Source organism: Lissotriton vulgaris, chromosome 1_1, assembly GCF_964263255.1.
Source record: "Lissotriton vulgaris chromosome 1_1, aLisVul1.2, whole genome shotgun sequence".
Taxonomy (NCBI): Eukaryota; Metazoa; Chordata; class Amphibia; order Caudata; family Salamandridae; genus Lissotriton; species Lissotriton vulgaris.
Window position 1 is genome coordinate 1718292651 of NC_141685.1, and position 21551 is coordinate 1718314201.

The following is a 21551-nucleotide window of genomic DNA, read 5'->3' on the forward strand; positions in this document are numbered from 1 at the left end:
TAATGTTTTAATTTTGTTTCATATTTTAATAAATACGGCCGGGAGGGTCACTCCCTCCCGTCTTCCAAAAGTTCAGATCTGTTTCCGGTTTCCCATCCTTGGGGATTGTGTTGAGAGGGGGTGGCGGGTATCTCGGCCATATGGAAAGGGGTGACCATTCGGTCCCCCCGAACGTATGGCCGAGTACCACGATCCCCCCGGGAAGCCATCTTGGGCGGGAGGCGAGTCCCGGCTGGTATGCCCGAAGCGGCGTAGCCGGGGCGCGCCTTTTTCCCGCCCTGGAGTGGGCTGGCCTAGACACTGACGCAGCCGGGCCACGCCCTCGGGGCAGGCCGGGGCGGGTTTACGCCCGCCCTGAAGACGCATAAAAGGAGCAACAAGCCAAGGAAGCATCCTCTTGTTCCTGTGCTCTGAAGCTGCACCACCTCGCTGCACGTGAGCTCGAGACGGAACAAAGAGCCAATTTTGACCCACCCACCAGCCCCTGAAGACGGCGAATTGTTTTGAATAAAGTTTGTTGTGATAACTCTTTTTTGCAGGTCGGATTATTATCGTGATAGACATTAAGTATGCAATAAAGATATGGTCAATTGTGTATTGTTTTGCAAATAAAGTGATCTTGCTGTAATGTTGATCAGTAGCATGTTTTAGTAGTGTTGATCAGTAACATGTTTTAAGTAAAATTGTTACTTTTGACTGTCTTTTAAGTCATTTAGTCATTTGGTTAGAATTGTTTTAGCTTAGAACTGTCGTATTTATTTTGGTCGGGCGGTAAGGTCATGATCGGTGAGCACTAATTGGTAGATCCCTATGAGTGGGCGTCACCCATTACGGTTGGGAGCGCTCGAAGGAGGTGGCCATTGGCCCCTCAACGGGGAAGGCGGTCCCTTCTAAGGATGGGACGCCGAAAGGAAAGGAAAGGCGGTCAAGGCCCCTTCCTGGGTAGGGGGGGCTACAGCCCCCTCCCGGAGAATTTCCCGGGGCCAAGACATCTGCGACGGCAGATGTGGTAAGATGTGTGGGGTTTGGGGGGGGGTCTACGCTACCTTCTAGATTCCTCACACGAGTCCTCGGACGACCTTTAAGTGGCGTCGAGTTTATTGGGGCCCCCGTCAAGTCAAGGGAAATTGGTAGTTGCACTCGAGGTACACCTCGGTGCGGTCGCCCCTCACAAGTGGGGGGGATATTTCTGGTTATTTCTGGTTAGGGATCTTGACACCGGTTACGACCTTGCCGTTGGCCCTTAAACGTTAGGATGTACAATTTCAAAATTTCAAGTTTGATGTTTTGTAGGATGTTAGTTCGGCTAGGAGAACCTTTGTATTAGAGACTATGTTAAGGTTAGCCAAACATCGCAATGTGGAAATGAAATTGTACATAATATGAAACTGTTATTTTAATGTTTTAATTTTGTTTCATATTTTAATAAATACGGCCGGGAGGGTCACTCCCTCCCGTCTTCCAAAAGTTCAGATCTGTTTCCGGTTTCCCATCCTTGGGGATTGTGTTGAGAGGGGGTGGCGGGTATCTCGGCCATATGAGAAAATTAATGATAACCAACTTAATTTACAATTCACCTCACAAATCAGCACCCAACAGATTCATTTCCTTGATGTAGAAATCTACATCTCTGAAGGTATACTGCAGACCCGACTCCATAGAAAACCCACAGCGGGCAATGCGATATTGCACGCAAGTAGTTCGCATCCCAACCATCTTATCAGAAGCGTCCCTTTCGGGGAGTTTCTGAGGATGCGTAGGATCTGCAGTTCGGAGGCGGATTTGGAGAGGTGTCTGAATGAAGCATTCATGAGATTTTGTAGCCGGGGTTATGATGCCTCTCTGTTACAAGAAGCTAAGAACAGGGCTAATGAGTTCAATAGAGAGGATTACCTTGCCTCACTCAATGTTAATTCCACCCAGACACCTTTTAACAGTGAAGAAGGAGATTCCAGTAATAATATCAGTTTGATAACGACCTTTAATGGTGAAGAGAGGCAGGTGAGAGGGATACTGAAAAAACACTGGCCGCTACTCAAAACCGATATCAGTTTAGCTCCCCTGATACCAGATGAACCCTCCATTGTCTTCAAAAGAGCGCCCTCTATGAGGGATGCTCTGGTCAGATCTAGTCCTGAGGTAGTTTCTAAATCTAATTGGTTAGCAGACAAATGTGTTTTTTTCAAATGCATCTCTTGCAGAGCATGCAAGTTTGGTATTGATACCAGTGAGTACCACTCTGCATTTGACTCTAAACCCGTTAAGATCAGGAACCATTTCACCTGCCGTACTGATTTTGCGGTTTATGTGCTCCAGTGTACTTGTGGACTCAAGTACATTGGAAGCTCTAAATTGCAGGCTTTTAACCGTATCCTTCAGCATCAAAGAGCCATAGTCAATTCAGATGCAAACTATCCTGTGGCACGCCACTTTGAATTGGTCCACAAAAAGAACTTAAATTACCTTAAGTACTTTATCATTGACGCAGTACCCAAGAACATCAGGGGAGGCAATAGGGAGAAAACTCTAAGACAATTGGAAAGTAAATATATTTTGCTTTTAGACACCAGGATTCCGAATGGGATGAATACAGGGGAAGATTTGCACTGTTTTCTATGATTTCGTTTAACATCAGAGTGCTGCGAATCTCCTGCTTTTATAATCAAAGAGGTATTTTTCTACTGTTTTTAGCTACGTCCCTATTAGGTTATCCTGATGTTCACCAATTTCTTAACCTATGTATGTGCTAGTAATGTTTGTCTATGCTGTGGAGTATGCCACACTCCTGTTCTTTGATCAGTCACCCATTAGAGGTCTCGTCATCCATCTCACCCATATTTCAGCCAGCTTTTATTACAGTTTTAGTTGTGCTGTTAATGGATGGTCATTGGTCTCCGTTTACATCACTATTCCCCTATGGAATTAGGGCACTATGCCATAATGTTACTAATCCGATTGGCCACTTTGAATATACCCTGTGTTAGTATTTTACTGTGATCTATATAAACAATTGGTTTTTCAGCGTCATGTAACCCTCCTTAATAGGGATTCTAACGTGCCGTCCCAATTGCGTCTCTTATATTCATGAATTTAAATCCTATTTATGGGTTATGTCATTTTGCACTTTACACGTTTTTGCACTTTATTACTGTTTTTGCACTTGCCCTTTTTTACTCAGATTGATTTATCGATAAATCTTCGAGTCGGCAATTTATAAATAGACTGTTTTCATATCTACTTACATGAGTTTTAATATATCTTCTGCTGTATTAGCCATGGTAGGACATTTATATGGAATGTATATTGATGGCCCATGAATTTTAATAAGATGAAATTTATTTATTATACCTGGTTTACTTGAAGAATTGTATCTTCGGAGGGTAATTTGAAGTATGTCTTTCATGTCTATTACGTTGACGCCCTTTCAATCTGATCATGCACTGTATTTAAAGCACAATTATTACGGTCATGTGATCAAGGCTACCGTGACGTAGCCGAAACGCGTCATGCTGGTGACAAGGGAGCAATAAACCACCTTTGAAAGTACCCTTAAGGGCTGTTGTGGTGTGTACCTGCGTTGGTTGGATCGGCGTCCAGAGCCGATCAGTAGGAGTTTGGAACGGATATATATATATATATCTGTTTTCGTGTGGTAAAGACTTTCCCCGCATGAGCTTTAAATAGCGAGGAAAGCTCACCAATATAGGCAAATCTAAGCACACAAAACTTTAAGATGACCGATGCCAGAATTGCAGGTCAAAATAAGATAAAGTATCGCAAGAACTCTGAACCATATATAAAGTTCTCCATTGAAGGAAAGATCGTAATACACACTCTGAATAATGCCAGTTTCAGATCAAAAGATAAGGAAGAGAATCTCCCTCGCATGAACTTTGTGTGATGCTTAAAGTTCTCCAACGTAGGGAAGATAACAATGATCATTCAGGAATTCTCAAGGGGCAAGGTAAAGTACGTAAGAAATCCAAATGGGAACATAAGGAAAGCGGTGCGCAAGGCACCCTTACCCGACCAAGAGCTACTGGAACTGCAGCCAAGAACACTCAAGCACGGAAGAATAATCGGCAGCGTCCTCTTCCTGCTGCCTCGCTATGTCTGTATTTCCGCATCACGTGAGACGCGCCACGGACTTGGCTTCCGACGTGATGCGCACTCTCGAGGCTGCTGGGAAATGTAGAGTAGACTAATACAGCCTCAGCATGTGCCTGCACGATGGCAGCCTCCGTGACCTCTAACATTTGTTGCAGTTACACTTTTCTCCCTAAGTGTGATCGGTATGCCCGGATGTGGGTCCCTTGCCACTGGATTCAAGCTAGTCTGGCTAATAAAGGGTGACAAACCCCGAGGCCGGTCCTTGAATCTTGTTTCCAGTCCAGGGAGGACCTCGCTTGGCAGATCGGTCTGGACTGTTCCCATGGGGCCTAGGGTCAAGACAGATTTGCATATGGCTGGGTCCAAACTGGGGTTGCTCAGTGGGCAAAAGAACAATGAATTTAACCCAGATCTCTTGACTGGGCGAGAATGTTTGATTCATTCAGTATTCTGTCCATCATTTGTTGCAGTTACACTTTTTGCCCTAAGCGGGATGGGTATGTCCAGACGTGCGTCCCTTGCTCACTGTGCCACTGGATTCAAGCAAACATGGTTGATGAAGGGTGACATTCCCCAAAAACGGTCCCAGAATGCTTGTTTCTGGTCCAGGTAGGACCTTGCTTGGCAGTTCGGTCTGGATTGTTCCCATGAGGCACAGGTTCTGGACTGATTTGCAAATGGCTGGGTCCAAACTAGGGTGGTGTAGTGGGCAAAAGATAAATGGATTTAACCCAGATCTCTTGACTGGGGGAGAATGTTCGAATAATTCCGCATTCCGTCCATCATTTGTTGCAGTTTTAAATACATGATTTCATGGCAATACAAAGACTAAGCCATTGGAGAAGTTGAACAACATTATTCTTTTCTAAACATAATCTCAGTTATCAAGTAATAAGATGCCAGGCCCAGTATGAGTATTGTTTCTTAGGAATATTTCACATGGTGCAGGCCAAGCTCTCGCACCTTAGAGAGTACTTTTTTACTTTACAAAGAACAGAATAGTGTGTGGATTAGAGTTGTTCCTGTAATGCAGAAAATAGGATATGACAATACCATGCCAATTGTTTTAAGTCTTCTCCTTTCCGGGATACTTACAAATGAAAGTATTCATTCTGCATATATCACCAGATTGCTGGATACCCTATATAGAAGAGAATGAGAATATGTAACTGGCAATTTCCATGATATATATTTTCAAAATGAGGCAGGGAAGAGTAAGTGATCTGCACTGGTGCACTTGATTTTTCAGATTGGTGCCAGCAAAGATTATACAAGATAAGTTTAACTTGGCATTATGATAGCCACTAGACTACACTTCTGTGATAAATGGCAACCCACTAAAGGAAACAACAAATATATACTAATTATTTATTTGCATACACAACGTTAAGTGATAGGAGATACATCAAATGCATTCCATCCAGAGAGAATGTCACCTCATTCATGGAACACCTGGCCGTTAAACTACAAATGTCTGAAACTTGAGGGGCGTGGTCTGCCGAGCTGCGCAATGGCTGCTCTGTGAGCGAGCGCCATCAGCCAATAACTTATCCTTAATATATCCGCACTAAAGGTAAGTCGTGGTCCTGCCAAAAACGTACCCGCTTGTAGCGGAATACCTGCTGAACGAAGCGACGCCACATCTGCTTGCCTGCCCCGCTCTGACGATGAGCTACGTGCCCTGAATGGAGGTAGTCAAAGACGATGGCGGGTCCGGACTTCTCACGGCTGAAGATCCCTGCTCTCTAGAGACCGCTACTTCAGATAAGATACAGGCCTCACCTGAATACTTTGACGAATGTACCTCATCCTGGATGCCTCCCACTACAGTGCTGGATGGGCCTGAAGTGTCGGGCGGCACTGCGGTGTGATTTGGTGGAACGGCTCTGTACCACATGGGTAAGCCGGAGCAGAGAGGTGGCTGAGTGAGCTCAGAGATACAGGGGCACCATTTTGGGCTTGTGCGGTCTGATCTGCCACCATAGCTTTCCCCAGGGCGATCCGGCTGGGGTTGATGGCTAACCCCCCAGTGCCTGTTCTTCTATCCCGAGCGCCACTGTAGACCCTGTCAATTATGGAGTACCCACGTGATGAAAAGCACCTTGCTGACCTATCCTTGCCTGGACCATTTTGCACATACTACAGGGTTGGCGTGGAGAAAGGCTGGTGATGATGAGGTGAATGACTGGAGGTAGATGGTTGTCGAGACCTTAGCCATGTCGTGTCAATGTTGCAGAAGGGCCCTAACTTGGGGAGAAGCATTCTAAGTGCCTGCCCAACTCCTGGGGGACAACACATGGAGAACCTTGGCTGATCTGGGTGCTGCTGTTCACCTCTCATGTCTCGGTATTTCGCTATCTCCAGATGGCCATGTGGAGGTGCCAGGACAGTCTGTGAGGTTGGCATAAGGTTTGGTGTTGTGGTGCGCATCTCATCATCAGTCATGGGAAAACAAGATGCCAAACAGCCCAAAATAAATTTTGATCTAAGGAGGGTGACCCAGCTCACAGAATCCGACCCAGAGACCGGTGCCTGGGTTATGCGGAAAGTCAGTCAGGAGATCAGGGAGAAGCCATTCAGACGTTCATGCTTGAAATGAGGTTTAGCCTCTGCACCTTTAATGCCAAATTAGACGCACTGACAAACCAAATGGAATCTGTGAAGTCTCAGGTGGGAGTGTATGAGCATCGCTTAGGTGTACTAGAAACCAAACAAACAGACTTCCATGAGTTCCAAGTGGAGACAAAAGAACAGTTGTTTCAAATGGACAAATTATTAGGTGTGAAGATTTGGAGGTGAGGTCCCGCCGCAACAACCTACGCATTACTGGCATCCCGGAAACTATGGCCATCGCTAAAATGGAGTCATATCTGACAGATTTACTGTGAGAACTCTTCGATACCCATTTCTCACTGGTCTTTTTTGATAGAAAGAGCCAATCATGCATAAGGTCCTAAACCACCGATTGGGGCCAATCCTGGTGGAACTCCTCAACTATCAAGACTGAGATATCATTTTGCGACAGGCGCATGAGATGGGGAAATCACGCACAAAGGAAACCAGATCTCCTTTTATCCGGACTTCACACCAGCAGTACAGTCAGCAAGACGCGAGTTCCTGCCAGCTAAAAGGATCCTTATGCAGGCAAACATCCCATATTTGCTGCCGTACTCCGCTAAACTTAAGGTGTCACATGATGGATCTGCCCATTTTTTTCCCGAAGCCAAGTCTGCACTCAAGTTTGCAAAACATGTAGGAGGTAAACAGGCGCAGCGAAACCCTAGACTGAAGGCTTCTGCAGAAACCCAGCTAAGTGACTAATATTGAGGGCACTCAGGACTTGCCATGTAGGCTGCTTGGGTACTCTCCTATTTTAATATGAATCTCTATGGTTCCTGTTGTTTGATACCCAGACTATTGTCATATTATCTGCTGGCTCATGTTGGTTATAGTTAGTTTATTTGCAGATCAGTATATCTCTTTAGAGATGGCTATGCATGTAATGGGCAGAGGGCTCTGGTTGAATTTCGGGAAGCTGTTTTATATGCTATCAATCTGAGGACTGTTGCTCTATGTCTGCCGCTGTGCTGTCATGCTGGGGTGGGCGTGGGGTTGGGGTGCTGTGCAAGTGACTAATGATCCTTAACCCCTGTCTTAGTATCTTGTTGCGCTGCAGGCCTAACTCTCTGCAGTCTCTTGGACACCCTGCCTAAGTAGGTAAGTATGCCGGCGCTCCCATATTCCCATGGGAAGTTCCCATATCTCAGTTGTTTTCTTCTATGTTGTCAGGTGGGTTTTCTTCAACTTGATTGGGGGGTTGGAGTGGGTTGGGGCTGGAGGGTTGGGACTGATGTATGTTTTGGTTGAGTACGAGAATGCTATTGTAATAACTGCACAACCAAATTTGTGATGATGAAGTGTGGCCCTGAAAATGTGATCTTATGCATAATGTATTATTGTATACCATGCTAACAGCCTGAACTTTCTTACATGGAACATCAGAGGTATAAATCACAGAAGAAAATCTAGGCTTGTACACGGCTACCTGACCAGGCATAATATAAACAGATGCCCCCTACAGGAAACCCACCTCAATGCCAGGCCCTCCCCAAAGCACAAACATAATAGATGGGGTCATGGTTTATTTTCACGCTAGTGTTATCACTAACATTGTCGAGCAGAGGTAGCATAATGATGGACTTAAACTAAGGGTCTTACAGGATATCGCTTAGCTAACATTTTAGTCACGTTATAGAGGGTAACGCTGTTTTTGACTAGGTACAATTTGCGAAACCTGTTAAAAATGATGAGATGTCCTTCTGTTTCAACGAGATGTAAACTAGGGGTGGGCGGCCAGCTACGCTCCGTGCACGGAGTGTGCGTAGTTCCGCCCACTCCGCATTTTGCGGAGCTGGCGGAGCCAGGCGGCACTACGCACGCTCCGCAGACAAAGCGTAGCTGGCCGCCACCCGCCTCCCTCCCGCCCTCCCTAAATACTTTAAAATAAAAGAATGCTATAATTTAAAAAGCACTTACCTTGCCGCCGCTGGCCGCCGCGTTCCCCGGGGCTCGTTATCTTCCGTCTTCCGTCTTTATCAGTAATGTTCATGCGCGGGCGGCCGCGCATGCGCATTTTCACGAGAAAATGCGCATGCGCGGCCGCCCGCGCATGCGCATTACTGATAAAGACGGAAGACGGAAGATAACGAGCCCCGGGGAACGCGGCGGCCAGCGGCGGCAAGGTAAGTGCTTTTTAAATTATAGCATTCCTTTATTTTAAAGTATTTAGGGAGGGCGGGAGGGAGGCGGGTGGCGGGGCTGGCGGCCAGTGGTTTTGCGGAGTGGGGCTACGCGGATTGCGGAGGTGGGCGTAGTTTCTCGCCCACTTCGCGTAGCTCCGCGAAGCCCCACTCCGCGAACTCCGCCCAGGGTTAATGTAAACTCTGCATATACTCATGGTTTGAGAGATGTAATGTAATTTATTGATATTTTCTTTTACTCATAGAGAAACCCCTTAAGAAGAGCTTTTAAAAGCTCGAAATGCATTGGGTAACATATGATTCACTATCGAAGAAGCGTATGTGTTTTGAAAAGTCATGCCCAGAAAAAGGCTTGGATCAGCACATCTGAGGCACAAGAAGCAATTCAAGATTCGAATTTCTAACGTGTGATGTAACAATTGAATGAATACATGAAATGACAAGAAGATGTTGGAGTACTTTGATTCATTAAGCATCTGAAAACATGGAAATCAATAATAACTACTCGCCCAAAGCTGTGTGCCTGAGCGGATCGTAAACACGTTCCGATTGTTCGAAGGTCTGCATGCATACGTGAAACAGGGCAGAACACGTACTCGGGCGGCACGCGAAAACATTGGATGTAGCAACAATGTTTGACAAATATAAAGAGTACAATGGTGTGCACAGTAACTCTCTTTTTTGAAGATTATGATTGGATTCTGCCTTAAACCACTTGTTGCACCCTTAAAAGCATTACAAAACTTGGTCAAGCATCGAGATCAGCACACACGTGAGATGCATCTTTTCGTTTACAAAAGGAACTTTATTGTTGATAAACGGCTTCATTTCAAATCTATGAATTCGCACAAGAAAATCTGTGAACATATGCATTGGTTTTAAGCAAATTACCATGTATAATGTGTAATGACACCAGTGTATTTATATTCAGAATAACTTGTTTACAGCGTGCAGTATAACACCTTAAGGGAGGGCGAGGCAATCGTTTAAATGTCCGGGGTCATTTGTTGAAGATAATCGTAGGGTATGTATATGAAATGAAGGATCGGGCTGTTGCGCACGGTCAAATAAGTCAGAGAACAATGCATTATGGGATGGGTAGTTAGGAGGAGGGGACGCTAATGGTTGGTGGTATATGATTGGTCCGTATAGGGGGGAGGGGTCATTTATCGCTGTTTAAAAGCTAAGTAGAATCAGCAAGTCAGGTTTCTGCAGGTCAGAAAAAAATGAGACCATTTTTATGCAAGTCACAAAGGTATGTTAATGAGAGGGCAACTTCGGGAGCCTGGGGCCTTGTATCATATGAATATCAGGCGGGTTTATTTTCACGCTAGTGTTATCACTAACATTGTCGAGCAGAGGTAGCATAAAGATGGACTTAAACTAAGGGTCTTACAGGACATCACTTAGGTAACATTTTAGTCACGGTTATAGAGGGTAACGCTGTTTTTGACTAGGTGCAATTTGCGATACCTGTTAAAGATGGTGAGATGTCCTTCTGTTTCAACGAGATGTACACTGTGCATATACTCATGGTTTGAGAGATGTAATGTAATTTATTAATATGTCATTTTACTCATAGTGAAACCCCTCAGGAAGAGCTTTTAAAAGCTCGAAATGCATTGGGTAACATATGATTCACTATCGAAGAAGCGTATGTGTTTTAAAAAGTCATGCCCTATATCTTGGCCTACCACAAAAGTTGTTGAGGAAGCTGCAGGTCATTCAGAATGATGCAGCCAGGCTGATTTACTCCCTGCCCAGAAACTCGCACGCAACCCCCCTGCTTCAGAAGCTACATTGGCTCCCAATGAAATTCAGAGTCCAGTTTAAGTGTCTCTGTATGGCTCATAAGGCACTCTTTGGGAATGCCCCAGAGTATATCAAACAACGTTTGATGAGGTATGTTCCCGGAAGATCCTTGCATTCAGGAACAACCTCTAATCTGATTCAACCTAGGTTCAAACTAAAGACTAAAGGAGGCAGGGCCTTGTCTGTACTTCTTCCACAACTGTGAAATGAGCTTCCGCCCACCTTGAAGGATGAAGTACAGCTACTACCCTTCAGAAAGAAACTAAAAACTCATCTCTTTAGGAAGGCTTTTGGGACGGCTTAGGCGGTAATATAGTTGCAGGTTTTCTTTTGGGCTTCAGTGTGGTATGTTTTCTTGTTTAAGCGCTAAGAGACCGGCGGTGATAGGCGCTATAAAAATATCCTATAACATAACATAACATGCCCAGAAAAAGGCTAGGATTAGCATATCTGAGGCACAAGAAGCAATTCATGATTCAAATTTCTCACGTGTGATGTAACAATTGAATGAATAAATGAAATAACAAGAAGATGTTGGAGTACTTTGATTCATTAAGCATCTGAAAACATGGAAATCAACTATAACTACTAACCCAAAGCTGTGCGCCTGAGCGGATCGTAAACACGTTCCGATTGTTTGAAGGTCTGTATGCATACGTGAAACAGGGCGAAGCACGTACTCGGGCTGCACGTGAAAACATTGGATGTAGCAACAACGTTTGCCAAATATAAGGAGTACAATGGTGTGCACAGTAACTCTCTTTTTGATGATTATGATTGGATTCTGGCCTAAACCACTTATTGCACCCTTAAAAGCATTACAAAACTTGGTCAAGCATCGAGATCAGCACACACTCTTTTTTGATGATAATATAGACAGATACCTCCTACAATAAACCTACCTCAAGGTCAGGCCTTCCCCAAATCTCAAACATAATATATGGGGTCATGTTTACTTCTCGATATACTCTAATTACGTCCGCAGAGTGGTAGTACTGGTTATGCGAAATCTAGACTGGAGAGAACGAGAGGCACACATGGACCCAGAGGTCAGGTACGTTATACTATTGGGATCACTGGGTAGTGTCACTATCGTGATAGTGCCAATATACGGCCCAAATGTGGACTCCACTAATTTCTTCCACCATATCTGGATGAAGATTAGAGTGACCAGGTGCAGCACAGTTTTGTGAGGGGCGGTTTTAATGATGTGTTGCACGACAATATGGACAGGCAGGGGACGGTGCGGACTCTTCATCCCGCTGCCAGCACTGATTTGCATGCCATACTTGCGGATGGAAACCTAGTTAACATCTGGCGCTTGAGAAATCCACTGACCAGGGAGGGCACTTGCTTCTATGAGCATCACAGGGCTTGGTCCCGATTGGACTTTTGGCTGCCTTCTAGAGATGTGGCCAGCTGGGTCATTGACGTGTCACACTTGCCGCAGACTCTATCAGATCACACTCTATGCCTTCTGCGCTTGACGCTTACAGACTCCATTCTGCACGCATTCTCTTGGAAACTCCCCCCGTATGCCCTACTTGATGAGGCCTTTAAGGAAGAAATACAAACTGATATAACCGACTATTTTGCTCTTAATACAGGATCTGTCGACACAGAAGCCTCACTGTGGGAGGCATTCAAGATGGTCATTAGAGGTCAATGTATCGCCCATCAGGCGGGGGTGCTGAAAGCTATTAGGGGCACGCTTGCTTTACTTGAATCTCAAATTAGAGACCTTGAAACACAATTTTACGCCACTGATAAATCTGAAACTCTAATTCTCTTGAAGACCAAACTACGCACAACTACTAGACACAATGCAAGGTGAGATTTATTAGGAAGTATGTGGAGGCGCATCGATATATGGAGGGAGATAGACCGGGACAGGCACTTGCTGGTATGATTCGTACTCTGCGGTCCACTACTTACATACCCAAGCTGATTGACACACACAGGGAAGCAGTTAGGGGCCAAATGGATATTCCTAATGAGTTCTCCATGTTTTACTCTAAGTTATGTACTGCCACTCAAGATGGCTGGGTATGCAGGCCTTCCTCAACTCCTTGGAACTCATTTGGTTCAATAAAAACCATAGGGAATATATGGTTGTCCTGTTTACTGCTGAAGAATTTGTTCAAGTAATAAAAGTCTGCCCCTAGACAAGGCTCCCGGGTATGACGGCTTGACAACCGCATTCTATCAAACATATGTGGAGGAGCTTGCGCCTCGTATGTTGGCGGTATATTAGGAAGCCCAAACTTCGAGAAACCTGATATCGAGATAGATTCATATCGACCCTTGTCATTAATTAACATGAATGTTAAGATCCTGGCAAAGCTGATGGCTAATAGGTTGCAACCTATGCTCCCCCTTATTGCTCGCCTTTACCAGTCGGGATTCATCCCTGGTAGGTCCACCTCACATATTCTCGCGACCGTCATACAGCCAGAGGGATTGGATTCAGTACCAGAAGCCCCCTTATCTTGCTTTACTCAGATGGTGTCACTTTCTATCCTACAGACCCCGCAACATATTTGGACCCCGTTCTCAGAGAATTCATTACATTTGGAGGGCAAGCCAGTATATCCATTAATTAGGCCAAGTCAGTCATGTTTCCCCTGACAGATAACATTAAGGCTATTACTTCGGAGTTCCCGCTGAAATGGGAAGCCGAGAAGGTCAAATACTTGGGCATCTGGATAAGTTGTGACCTACAGGAGGTGTGGAATTTGACTTATGGCTGTGCGGTGAATTGGCTGGAAGATAAGGTTACATTATGGTCAAAACCTCCGCTATCTTTAGCAGGGAAGATTGCCCTGGCAAAAATGGTTGTATTGCCTAAATTTTTATACCTTTTTGTTAATCTGCCAATCATACTTACACACACCTTTTTTAAAACATTAAGTTCTCTGCTAATCTCTTTGGTGTGGGCGGATGGGCAGGCTAGAGTGTCGTGGGAATTACTGTTCCATTAAAACAGGGGGGTATGGGTTCTCCAGATATGAAACTATGGGCCAGATGTAGGTAAAATAGATTTACCGATTTTTAATTACCGAATTTTACTGATTCGGTAATTAAAAATCGGTAAATCCAAGGGGTGGATATGTAGTTATTCCAGATGTGCTGGAATACCGATTCTGAAGAATTCGGTATTTACCGATTCGGTAAATACCGAATCAGTAATGCCCATTCATTCCTACGGACTTTGAATCCCATAGGAATGAATGGGCATTACCGATTCGGTATTTACCGAATCGGTAAATACCGATTTTCACAAGGGTGCAGGGGGTGTCACTTTGACACCCTCTGACACTCCCAAAAAAGGCTTGGGTGCCATGTGGCAGGCATACATGCCCTAAGGGCAGGTCTGCCTGTCACATGGCATAGGTGTGCATGCACACAAGTGCATGCACACCGGAATCGGTATTTTACCATCAAATTGGATTTGATGGTAAAATACCGATTCGGTAAGGCCTCTGGGACTCTAAAGAGTCCCACCTACACCTGGGTGCCTCAGAATCGGTAAAATTACCGAATTTTTATTTTACTGAATCGGTAAAATTACAGAATCTGTAATTTTACCGATTCGGTAAAATAATGCCCCCTACATACCTGTCACCCATTTACCGATCGGTAACGGCCAAAATCGGCCGTTACCGCTCGGTAAATGGCCTCAAATGGCCACCTACATCTGGCCCTTAATGCACTCTTTTGCATTAGTGGGTTCATCCAACACCTTTTCAACCACAGGTATCAGCGGTTGCACCTGTTCCTATCCGGGTGGCGTTATACCACCCATATAGACACTCTATGTGGGGCCTGGGATGGGATGTGGAGATGGGCGGGTGCCCGAATAGTGTATGCCCCTTCCACCCCATTAGCACAAAACACTGTGTTGCCAAACATCAAAGACGGGATAAGTAAGACTGTCACACTGAAGCTGAAACTCCACACGTTTGCGGACCTTTACCCAGATAAAACATTCTGGGGGCCCCCAGAATGTAGTCAAGGATCAGGGAGTTCCATTCGCTGAAATGTTACTCCTTCATAAATTACGTGCCGCCTGTCATACCCTGCATGACGATTTCCCGGCTCCCCCACCACCCCTAATTTGATCCATTCACCGTTGCCACATAAACTTGTAAAATGCTGCTCCAGTGATGCGGCCCAAAGCTTTGCCGGGGTGGAATGATGAGCTTCCTATCCCAATATCCAAGGATCAATGGACATACTGCTACTGTCAACTTACCGAGCTATCCCCCAATTTAGTGCTTAATTTGTGCCGGTGCTTTCCTGTGCTTAGCACCGGCACTTAATTATCGGGTCCGGGTCTACACGGATTGCTGCACGTCACTGTTTTTTATTTTTAATATTCATTATTTACCTCACTATTGGACTTGGCAAAAGAGTATTGTGCATCCACTTATCGTCCGCAGTACTGTTTGCTCGTCCGTCTCCCGAGTGGCTCAGTCCCACTCCCAGCGAAGCTGTGGTGAGCCTGGCCTGCCATGGCTGAGCCAAAAAGAGAATAGAGATTTTCAATCTCAATCTTGTTGATTGCCTGAAGTCCGCAGCTCTTAGTTAAAGTTCAGTTACAGTGTGGCCAGCCCAGTGGGCGGGACACTGATTTGGGCTGTATTTTGGTTTTGTGCCGACAGGGGTTGGGCGGCGGCAGGCAGCGTGCGCAGATTTTTTCAGATTGCGTATTGCCACGCGTCCACGCCCCACCACCGACTCCCTAACGGCCATTCAAGGCAGTGGCGTCACTAGGGGGTGCGGGGGGTGCGGACCGCACCGGGTGACACCTTCACATGGGGGTGACACCGTGAGTGAGCTGGGAGTTGTGAGGAGGCTGGCCCCGTGTCATCTTGTGGCTTCCCCGCCCCAAAGCCTCTGCCTGTTGAGATAAGCAGCGCTCACTCGCCAGGCCGGGGGCACGGACTCGTAGCAGTACCATGCAGGCGTGCATTCAGGGACAAAGAAACATTCCGCGGAGACGGAGCAATGTGATTTTTCTGTCCGTTGCTATAATTGTTGCACAGTCAAAAGTACCACTAAAAAAACTACAACACAGTCCGAGCAGAGCCAGAAAAGAATCAGAAGAGACTTTGAGGCTCAGCGATAATTTCACCAGAATAGAAATAACACATACACAGAACACAGTCAAAAGAAAAGAATCAGAAGTAGACATAATGCAGCGGGAAAATAGCACACATCTAACAAAAAAACTGAGAACAAGCACATAATTGAACTCTCAATTTGACTCAGAATATAACAATAATTTAAATAAAGGGGTCCAGAATAGAACTAAAGCAGAGCCAAGACACAGCCAGACTACAATTAAAACATTCTGTAAACAGAATAGATCTGGAACATTACAAAGCAGAGTGCAGCTAGTTTATATCCATAGCAGACTACAAGTTAGTGAAGGTGAACCGATCCAGAACAAAGCTTGCGCAGAACTATGAATAACTAAAGCACTAGAAACAGACCAGAACATAACCCAAATATATAAATGTTTGAACTCGAACAGTTCCAGAATCCAACTGGACTATTACTATAACAAATAAAATATACTCAGAAAATACCCAGACCAGAAGATGAACATGATCACAATTGAAATAGCCTAAAACGTAAAACCAGTCCAGATTCAGATTCAGTCCAGATTCAGAACTTGCACATAAGAGAACAGAAGAGAACCAGAATGAAGGTAGAAGAAAATAAGGAAAGATAATGTAAAGATTAATAGAAGCAGAATATGGATTTGACCAATAACACAACAAGACCAGAATTAGAAAAAATTAACGAAACCGCAGCATAAAAGAAACAGAATTACAACAAAGAAAGAAAATCACAAAGGAACTACAACAGAACACTGACTAGAGCAGAAAAATACAGGCAAAATAAAACTAGAACAAACCAGTAATGAAATCAGAGAAAACTTAGAGTAGAGCTAAATTAAATTCAGACCACAGGCACAATGAGTTATACAAAAGTGCACAAAAAGCATTGAACTCAAACAGAACCAGAGCACAGACAGAGAAATAACGAGGGTCATATTATCAAGGGGGTTTATCTCTGCTTTTTTGGCTTTAAAAGCCAAGAAAGCGGACATAAAATTATCTCCCTATTACCTAGCTGTCGCTAACACCAGTTAGCGACAGCTAGTAGGAGATAGCGACCATCTTGGGCCCCACTTTGCATGTCAGTGATATTTATCACTAATGACATGCAAAGTGGGCGTGCCAAGATGTTAGCGACTGGAAACAGTCACTAACATCGCTATCTCCTATTACCAACTTTTGGAGATATTCGCGCTAAGCGCGAATATCTCTAAAAGCTAACACCTGCCCTGAGCAGTTCTTAGCCATGTTATCCAATGGGAGGTGGATAACATGGCTAAGAGCATTAGCTCGGTAATGCATGAATATCGCTGACTTTTCAGCGATATTCATGCATTGCGGCTGATTTTTGTCGCATTTGCGATAAACCTTGGTAATACCAAGGTTTATTTGCGATAATAATCGCCGCAGCTCAGCGGTACATTTTTGTCTCTAACCAAGCAATAGCGATAATTATCGCTATTGCTTGGTAATATGCCCCTAGAACATTACATGAAGAAAAGCAGACTACAACCAGAATAGGTCAAGACAGCAGCAGGAATGGTACCAAACGTAATTGATAGTTGATCAAGAACACAGTAGGATCAACTTTGGATGGCTGCCACATCAAAAGAGAGCAGAACTAGAACACAGTTACATTGAACCTACAGCATTGTTAGAACAGATCAAGAACACAGCAAAATGTTGTTAAAGACCGTCTTGAAAATAGCATAACCAGTCGGGGCAAATAAGAGGCGTGGACTGGGGGTGGCAAGGGATGGGGCAATGGGGAAGTTAGCACTGAAACCATTCTGCATGGTCCCGTTATTTGGCACTGGCGGACTCGGAGGAGGTCCAACATGGATTCATGGGGTAAGTCGTGAGGGGGTGACACCATAAGTTACCCGCACCGGGTGACACCAACCCTAGTGACGCCACTGATTCAAGGTCTGAGTGCCTGTGCCAGCTAGAGCGATCTCACCCGACCCTCCGACGATGATGCGAGGACTGGCAGCAGCACCATGTGAGGCAGGCAGGCTGGCAGGCCAGGCCTAGTCAGTTAATAAAGTAATCAAGGCAGTGCATGTCCGGGCCGCCGGACCCGCCACGAACGCACCAGAACCGAACCGGTAAGTCTTAAGAAAGTTAAGAAAGCAGAGCAGAGCTGCAGTGCTGCAGTGCTGCCTTTACACAGCTCATGGTCTGCCTTCGCCACAGTCCTTACATTCAAGTAATTTTTTATTTTTGAAGCAGGTTGAGTTGTTTATTCCTTTAAAATTAATGCTGGCGTGGATATATATATGTGGAAGGCCCGGTACTACATTGTGACTCTGGACGAGAGTGTTGGAAAGAGGGAGGAAAGAGTACTGCAAGCATAATAGAAGCCTACAAAGCACCAGTTATTGTTTCCTACCAAATTTGTGTCTATAATCCAACTGCAGTTAAATAACCATTTTACACTTGTGCTATCATGAGTCGAATGGAGCCTGGCCAAAACCAAGGATGTGTGTTTTGCAGCTGAAATGTTGGTGCAGCAGGAAACGTTAAAATAAACGGACAAACACACAAACCTTTTTTTTATGTTCTTTTTGTCACTTTATATGTTATTTTTCAAGTACACAAAGTCAACTACTGGCAAATGTTTACAAAATTGTATTATGAAGCTTTTGCTCTCCTAAGTGCGAACAAGGTGAAAACGTGGAGTCACGGCTAGAGCTAGACGTTTGAGTCTCGGCGTCTGCTCAACAACACTGTGAATCCGGGCATATCTCTAAATCATCCCGTGCCCAACCTTGTGTAGCTGGAGCTCATTAGTGTAAAGCGCTCCAATACATTCGGGTCGAGCTTGCGCCATAAACCAAAATACATTTACAACATTCAGTTCTTTCCTCCCTAGCTAACTCATGGTGAATGATGCAGGGCACTGGTTCCTTGTTAACAAGCTATGCTAGTTACTTAGCTAGAATAGTTATTTCTTAGCCTGGTGACTCATTAGGTGGGCATGCGTGTTCTCCGGGAGCCAGTGAAGGAAGTGGGTGGAGACAGGCGAAGTGGGTGTGGCCTCCTGCAAAAATTTGAGCCCCTCTACTTCCTAATTTACAAATTAAGCACTGCCCCAATTATAGGCTCTGCCTCATTCATTTTAAATTCCTCCATAGGTACTACAGAACTCCTATAGGGCTACACCGTATGGGGCTGAGAGATAATGAGAACTGCTGGCGTGGTGGGTTTACCCCTGCTTCTTTCCTGCACATGGCCTGGGATTGTCCAACACTCACAGCATTTTGGTCAATGATTTTTACATCAATAAATTAGATCATTGGTGTGTCCTTGTCCCTGTCACCCCTATTATGACTGCTGGGCTATCTCAAGGATACGCCGGTCATGAAATGCAAACTACATGCACTACTTCTTTTATTTGCTAAACGTCGGATTGCCGTGCACTGGGGAGGGGGAGCAAGCCTTCAGCTATGGAATGGATCCAAGATGTGACATACGGACATTCCCAACTAAGTACATTTTGGGAATTAATGGCATCCACTTCAAGACCACAAGACATCTGGGAGCCGTTCATTGTTTGGGCCTGGGAGCAGGGATGAGGATGGGGGCGGATTGACACGTGGTGACCCTCGTGGGAACTGTAATGATCCAATGTGGTTATTTGATGTGTTTATGAAGGGGGTCGTCTCAGGTGGGGTCTGGGCTCCGCTACTATATTCCTAAAACTGTAAACCTCATGTTCCCTGTTGCATAAATTGTTTTTTTATATTGCTGGAGTATAATGTTCCATTGGGCGCATGATGTCTTATACTTGCAATGAACAATATGTGCTGTTGACTATTTCTGGACAATTATAACTGGTATACTGGTCTGTTGAATTTAATGTATATTGAATTTCTTTGAAAATACCAATAAATAAAATGTTTTAAAAAAAAGTAGATTTTATTCAAATTTTATTCAAAATACTGTCAGACATGGTGGTCTGCTGAACACTGTGGGCCTCCATCTTTGTCATGGCATCCAATCTTATTGAGTCGTGATATGTGACCTACTTCGTGAATATTGATGCGGTGGATCAGTTTGAGGCCTACAACAATTCAGAATTTTGTGAACCGACCTATAAGTACATCTGTTTGTTCACAAAATCACTTTCTAATTGCAAAAAACTGGGGCCTAATTTACGAGCGCTTTTGACAAATGAAAATTTCATGCACCAGGCCCTTAGTTCACATTTGAGACTTTTCCTTATTGTTTGTTACTTGTGATGGCAATTACCATTAAGAGTCACGATTAGGATCACTTACCCATAATGTAAGAGCAATAAAGATAGTATGGACAAAAAAACAAATGTCCGAAACTTTACTCTGAACAGAACTCTTGTCTACTAACCATTCGGACCTTGAGCCATCTTTACCACCTCATCATCAATTCTTTTGCTCCACTCACTATTAATTCCAGAAGTTACATATTCCTTGGTGACCTCAACTTTAACTTGGAAGACAGAAATGAGCCCTGCTCCACAGCATGCCTCGAAAGCTTGAGCAACATCAGACTCACACAGCTTGTCTCAGACCAACACAAACTGCAGGACACACGCTGGACCCCATCTTCTCCATGAGTGACAGCATCAAACAAAACTCCAACACAACACTCACATGGAGCAAACTCTCCATCATCCACATCCAAATTAGCACACCTCAAGTTAACACCGCCACCAGGTTCAACTTCAACAACTGGCTCAAGATCTGAGCAGACTACACCCATCAAACCCAACAAGCATAGTAGATCAAACAAGAAGGCCAGTTTGTACACATAAGGCCTCCGAGACAGAAAACAACACTGTAAACAGCTTGAATGAAATGGGGAGCTAGCCACAAAACCACTGACAGAACTATCTTCATGGCTCCACTCAGAAGCTATCACCAGCAAATAACATACACCAAGAATAAATCACTAGTGGACCACATCAAAGCAAGCTTCAACAGCTAGAAGGAGATCTTCTTGATCATTAAATATTTCACCTCACGCTCAGCCACTGTCAACAATATTGCTGCCTCCCAACTCTGTGACAATCTATCCAAGTTCTCCAACAGCAAAGTCTCAAACATCTATAGCAAACTCCCACACCAAGCCAACCCAAGAGAAATTGATAACCCACCCACCATCAATGAAGACAGCCACCTGACCGAATGGACTGCCCCCACCAGAAACGAAAAAGCCGCAATCATTCAGCCCATCTTCTCAGGGGCCCCAACAGACCCATACCCCATCACATTTACAACCTGGGAACATCTCCAATCAGCACCACCCTGACCCACATCATCATCTGATCACCTCCAACACGTACCCAGATGAATGGAAACTTATAGAACTCAATGCCCTCTTCAAGAAGTGCACAGCTGACCCGAATCAGCTGAGCAACTTCCAACCATCTCCCTTCTCCCCTATTCAGCCAAAATGATTGAAAAGGCCATCAATAAGCAACTCACAACCCCCTCAAACTTCACTATCTTCTAGAAAACACTCATTCAGGATTCCCAAAGAACCACAGAACCAAAACAGCACTCATTGCTTCCACTGAGGACATTTTAATCATCCTAGATCAAGGAGGAATAGCGGCCTTATCCAGCCCACCCTCTCTGCGGCATTCAATGTTTTTTCCAATAACACTCTCATCAGAAGATTCTTTGAGACTGGCATACAAGGATCCACTGCCATGGGAAGTGATCAGAGACCAAGAAACTGATATGCAGGGTCTTTC